Source organism: Perna viridis, chromosome 6 (genome assembly GCF_037379345.1).
Source record: "Perna viridis isolate PV_CMFRI_1.1 ecotype Kerala chromosome 6, ASM3737934v1, whole genome shotgun sequence".
NCBI classification, from domain to species: domain Eukaryota; kingdom Metazoa; phylum Mollusca; class Bivalvia; order Mytilida; family Mytilidae; genus Perna; species Perna viridis.
Genome location: NC_142450.1, coordinates 14,129,463 through 14,136,024, shown reverse-complemented (window position 1 = coordinate 14,136,024; position 6,562 = coordinate 14,129,463). Strand labels below are relative to the sequence as shown.

At 32.7% G+C, this 6,562-nt stretch overlaps 1 long non-coding RNA gene across 1 annotated transcript; it reads left to right on the top strand.

The window, feature by feature from the left end:
- Positions 1–962: 962 nt before the first annotated feature.
- Positions 963–3,338, top strand: LOC148613751 (uncharacterized). Its single transcript, XR_015923175.1, has 3 exons — positions 963–1,126; positions 2,872–3,018; positions 3,223–3,338. It is a non-coding gene; the product is annotated as an uncharacterized LOC148613751 (long non-coding RNA).
- The last annotated feature ends 3,224 nt before the right edge of the window (positions 3,339–6,562 follow it).

The following is a 6,562-nucleotide window of genomic DNA, read 5'->3' as shown; positions in this document are numbered from 1 at the left end:
AGTGGTGTATTGGGGAGAGGCATCTTCTGGAAGTAATCAGTCTTATCTTTTATAAATTCTTTAATATATATATACGGGTCTGAAAAATTCCCAACGATGTCAGAACTGTGCAATTTGCGAAACAAATTTTTGGTCGTTCCCTCCACGGGTCTCGAACTCGTACCGCTGTGACATCTATGACAACACCACCTGCACAAAGTCCAGCACCCTAGACCATTCGGCCAGCTAGGTAATATTAAAATACAGCTTTCGCTGGCCTGGTCATTCCTCCTCGTAGGATTTATCTAGGGCTACTACACGATGTATGGTAGTACGGGACAGCTCATCTAGCTATTATTATGTAGGATAAAGGATCAAATTATTCATGTCACAATAAACCGATATTATACAAACGTCTCAGAATGTGAAGACTCTATTCGTTACACTGCTCCATCAGATCAAATTGATACAGGTAAGATAATGTAAACTTATAGAAAGGTCTGACAAATCCCATTTATGTTAGAACTGTCCAATTTGCGATGCAAATTTTTGGTCGTTCCGTCCGCGGGTCTCGAACTCGTACCGCTGTGACATCTATGGCAACACCGCCTGCACACAGTCCAGCGCCCTAGTAGTGGTCTGAGACTAATTTGAATAAAAATGTTTCTTTATTCATACGTTCTTGTTTCGTTATTTCATCCGGAAATTTATAAAACGGAAATATTGTATAGTTTTTATTTCCACACTTTTTATTCAAAAATACAAACCGAAACTTAACTGACATTTTAACACTTGAAAATAAATTATTAAAAATATATAGAAGTACAATAAATACAAGAAACATGAATAATGATAGATTTTACCAAGACGTTATTTATAGCTGCACTATTTATAGTGAACGTCACTTTTACTTTCGCTTTGATTATAATGCGACGTCACCAAGTAACTCTTAACGACGTGTTCAACCATCATTATCTGCAGAAGCAGTAGAACCGGTAGGAGAGGTTGCAAATTTGCGATGCAAATTTGGTTGCTCCCTCAGCGGGATCCAAACCCCTTCTCTTTTCTGACATCTATGGCAACACCGCCTGCACTAAGTCCAACGCTCTAGACAACTTGGCTATAAAGTATAGTTTTCGTTAACCGAGTAAGTAAATCTAGATCGCGAATATTAGCACATGATGTAACTGAATAGGACAACCTTTGTTAGTATCGAGTAAGACAATAGAGGATCTGTAACAGTCTACAAATAAAGCCACATCAACCATATAATACATGTAAGAAGTCTAATGGGGTGAAGCAACTCTAATCTTTCTTGCTAATACATTATTATGTAGATACATAGCATGCACGGCGAGGATCAACATAGTTTGTTAATACGAGGATGCATACATATATATAATCAAGCCTAAACTACAACCCAACTCTAGAATCGATACAAAGTTACAAATTTGAGATGCATATAAGGTCGCTCCCTCAGCGGGATTCGAACCCCTTCTTTCGTGAATATTTGGAAATGTTGTATCTAGTTTGAACTATAATTGCCTGAGCTTGCGTAGTTTTCATATCACAACATTATGCAAGAGATTGGCGGAACTACGTGGACTGTTTGTACTGTGCAATACTTCTTAGGTTTTCGAAACAGGGTTATGTTGCTACAAGTTTGAAGTCATCACTACACACTTTTTATGGTTGTCCTCATAAACTAATCGATTGTCACGGTGTATCAATCTAAACTCTGAGAACCAATTTGTTAAGCGTGTCATAGTTTTCTTTTCTCCTTTCGTTTACGCCGGATTTAACATTGCATGAACTCTGTTGGTGTTTCCTGAAAAAAAAAGAGAAACATCAGCAGAGTTGCTCCCCAACTCATTGAATGATTGTCAAAACCCGGTTTTCATTTGTTGTATATTCCAATTATCAAGATCAATTTTGGAGGGCAAGTTCTCTCTGTGGTAAAGATCGACAGTTGTTAGTTTTCTCCTCAATGCCCCTGGCAGAAGTTCGTAAAGCCGAAAATGTTGGCTCATATTCTTTATTTTTTAACGTTTTATTTATATTTTTTATGTTGTTCCTTTTAACATTTTATACGAGACTAGTGTTCACTTATTCATTAATCTTATTTACGTTTAATTGAGCCACTGTACAACATATATTATGTTTGTTTCCAGAAAAGCTGATGATGCTTACCCTACCAGTGCACCTGGTCCATGCTCCCAGTGTTTTTGTGTACTCCGAGTTGGTTGCTTCTTCATTTTGCCTTGTTATTTTGGTCACTTCACTTTCCCTGGTGTGTGTGTGGGGGGGGGGGGGGTGTTGTCACTGTCAAGACATTGTCCTTGGATTAAATTCTTTTGATTTCCGCTTGAATCTTTGTTCTCTCGATAATTCATTTATATTGCGAAGCAAAATCTATAAAATTGTAATTAACTCGCTATAAAAAAATGTTTTTAACGCTTTATTGTCCATGGTGCAGTTTGTGAATATACTTTATGTAAGCTGTATCTTGCTTTCAATGCAAAAAAGTATTGCTATGCTAATTTATATTCATTAAATCGTATTTCAAAAGCGAAACGGTAACGAATGTATAATGTCTTTATTCACTAGACTCGAAGCTTATTGTTAAAATCCACAAAACTATAGATACAGCACTGGTACTAGAGTACAACAAGAGCAAAATGTCAAGTAAAAAATCGTAAAATGCGTTAGACCAAGCATCGTACTGTTAAATTGATGTTTTTTTGTGTATGAAGTAAGATATGCTGTTCAATATTTACGGATTTTTTCTTTTATTTTGTTTGGGTTTGTTTGTTTGTTTTGTTGTTGTTGTTGTTGTTGTTGTTGTTTTGCCCTTGAAATATGATGTTTGTTTTGAGATATTTTTTTTTTCAGAAACCAAAACAATGCAGATGTTCAAGTTGTTACAGATTATTGCTCTAGTTGTCATGGCGATTGTTGTCGGAAAAACGAATGGAGGACGTCACAACAGGAGAATGTCAGAAGGAAGTCGTTTTGTGGAAAGGCCCCCGAATCGCCCATGTATGTTATATATAATATATATTGCCCACATATAATATTCGAAAATAAATAGTTTATAGTTATAGTTGACCTTAAAGTATACAAACAATAAGGTTAGTATATAATTACGTTTTTATAACCATATTTTAATCTAACTTTATTATCAATTACATCAAACTTGTGTTTCCCCCAAACACTTACAGTAGTTTGTTTTCTTTTTTTCAGACATTAAACCTTAAACAGTGATAATTTTGAGAGAAACCAGTATGTGTTAATATCCTACAATGACTTTTAAATTTTACAGCACTTATTTTGTATCCTTTTACAGTAATTAACTCGCCTTTGTTTTATGCAAATAAATTGAACAGCATTTTTATTTCTTATGAATTTCACAACGGTAATGAATCCATATATCAGCATTATGTACTGTCAATATATATTTTAGGTTAAATATATATACTAGTATATTACAAAATGTACAAACCATGCTAAAACGTACGTCATGAGTTTATATATGTTTCATAAAAAAAAAAACAAAAACAAAAAAAACTGTGAATGCAAATCAAATATTGTGTCGGATAAACAATTTTTTAACAATAATCTGACAAAACTATGAATTAAAAATGCACTGCTGATTTGTTTGCGAAAAAATCAACCAGTTGTAAGGGTTTTAAAATGAAAACACAAAAACAAAAAAGCATGAATATGTAAATAAAAGAGAACATAAACGGACAAATTGAAGCTACCAATAAAAAAAAGTATTGTTAAAGGATATGTTTAAATAAAAAAAAAATCAGACCTAAGAACTAGAAGTTGTACGGGAGTTTCGAAGAGTAATCAGGGGAACCAAGATTCCAGCGGAAGTCAAGAGAATGAAACCCAGGGATAAGAACTAGACATAGAAATTTGACATACACAACACGGAACACAATGTATCCAAAACGATACATAAAAAGCAACAAACAAAAGTAAATAAAAGTTTAACAATGGAAGAGTGCGTCGCTCGTATTAAAACTACCGTTATGTGCGACAACAATTTCTATATATATCTCCTAACAAAGATCTGTTAGTCGAAAATTAGGGACCATATCATGTTATGTTAATTTATTTGTACATTGAACTGTCAATTTGGTTATTTGTCTTTAAGATTGTTCAACCTATCGGTACCGTGTTTAACCTTTGATTTATTATAAATACTATGAAAGTATTATTGTTCGTGCAGTACCAGTTTTTGTAGTTTTCGTGGTATTTTAAACTAAATTTGGTTCCCAACAAACAGGAAACTTCCAATTTGTTTGAATGATAGAATTGTCAAATCCAAGAATTCAGGTATCAGTAAACTTAAATTGGTACCTACACATAAAAGTACTTATTCAGCAGTATATTTTGTATAATGTTGAAATAAATTTCATTAGTTTGTTTGACTTTAAGATTATGCATTTAATCAAGTTAAAATGAATTCTTATTGCAATTCAAAAGACATCCATTTTTAATGTTTTCCCTATTCAGCCATTTTTAACATTTCCTATTGTTCTTGTTTGTGTGGTTTCTCGATACTTTACTTGTTTCCGTGCATATCGTTTACATAATTGAAACCACTTCATGATTTGTTTAACCGCTATAAATCTGTACTTTTCATTATCACTTTTTGCCCAACCGCACAATGAATGCGGAAAGAATTCATTAATCGCCATAGCAACATTATTTTGGTTAAGATCTGTCCGCCATATTTTATTCCGGACAATTAAATTCTAAATAATTATTTTGATCCGTTTCTTTGTCATCCGGGAAATGTATCAGACTTCAATTGTTACAAGAACGTTTAATAATTAACATTTTCTCAAGTTGTTATTGTTTTTTTACACAAACGTTAAATATTGTGTTGGTTTTAAATATTGTGTGAGTGTAATTAGAAATAATATATTGCTCACTAGATAGTAAAACATTTACAAAATTGAAACTATGAAACAGAAATTAAAGAAATGATAATATACATTAGCAAGTTTGCAGCATCGGAAGCTGACTTTTTTTCGGAAAATTCTTTGACGTTTATCTCTTTTCTTTGCAAACTTTGGGCACTCATTTTGCCTTCTTATAAAACCGTTTCTCTGATCTCATCTGTCTATCCAAACTCTGGGTTGCATCGTCAATAATTTGTTTGAGTCTATTAGAAAGAATATTTAACAGGGATATCATATCCAATAACATCTTAGAGGATCTAAGATTGTTTTAAGATCAAAATGGCCGTTTGTCTTAAAACTCAGTACAAGTGTCTCATCTTAAGTCTTTAGCCCTTTATGGCGGGCAATCATGGTATTTCAGCTCTTCAATTGTGAGGTAATAGAAAGGGAATATCTCAAAATATCCATAGAAACAAGATGGCGGATAATCAATACGTTCAGTGCAAACTTCTCGTAGGTAAAATAAATTTGAATTTTTTTTCGATCTCGGAGGTAAGAACGGGAAATAATTGTATGAGAATAATAGTACAGAACGACTTAAATAAAATGGCATTGTTTAAAGGAACTTGTGAGTGATTTAAAAAAAAATTAAATCAGATTTCATGATAAAAATTCAATATTTTAACTTTGGATATTAACTTTTGTCTCGTTTATTCGTTCATACGTCCCTGAATTTGATATTTTACCAGTTTGATAACATTATGGCTGCACGGTTCAATCTCACATGTTAAGGATATCATGCATGCATTAAAGATCAAGACAAAGGGTTCAAAATGTACACGAAATCACGGATACAAAATAAAACACATCAAATAATTAAGACGTAAACCCTCCAATTTCTAATATCATAAACAAATCGCTACCAGGTAATTTGGAAATGATTTTGGTGTTTACTGCCGCGATTTTATTCCTTCATTCATGTATAAAGATGACTTTCATTTTCGTTTGTTTGGTTTTATTTTGTTGTGCATTGTTTTGTTTTTGTTTTTGTTCTGTTCTCTTTTGTTTTTGTTTTATTTTTGTTTTGTTTTGTTTTGTTTTGTTGTGCATTGTTTTTTTTTGTTTTTGTTTTGTTTTGTTTTGTTTGTTTTGTTTGTTTTGTTTTGTTTTTTGTTTTGTTTATTATTTTTGTTTATTGATTTGTTCTGAAGGCTTTCGTATTTTTTATTTATTATGCAGGCAGCAATTGATTAAACACAAAGTTTTCATATCAAACGCAATGGCAGAATTTGGCATAAGTAAGCGGATTTTTGTACCGTGCTAGACATTTTTCAATAAGGCTTCTAGAACAGGGTTATGTTGCTACAAGATTGAGGTCATCACTACAGAATTGTTATGATTGTCATCAATAACTCGTCGATCATTACGGTGTATTCATCTGTATCATGAAAACAGATTTGTGTACTGTGTAAAAGTTTACTTTCTCCTTTCGTCTACCCCAAATTTAATATTTTATGATCAACTCAGCTTATAATTCTGGAAAAAGCAAACTACACTTATCATACCAAAGCAACTTGGTCCATGATTTGATTTGGTTCATCATTTACTTTTGCTTTTATTTTAATTTAGCTTATTCTGTGTTTTTGTTGTGTATTTGTAGGTTT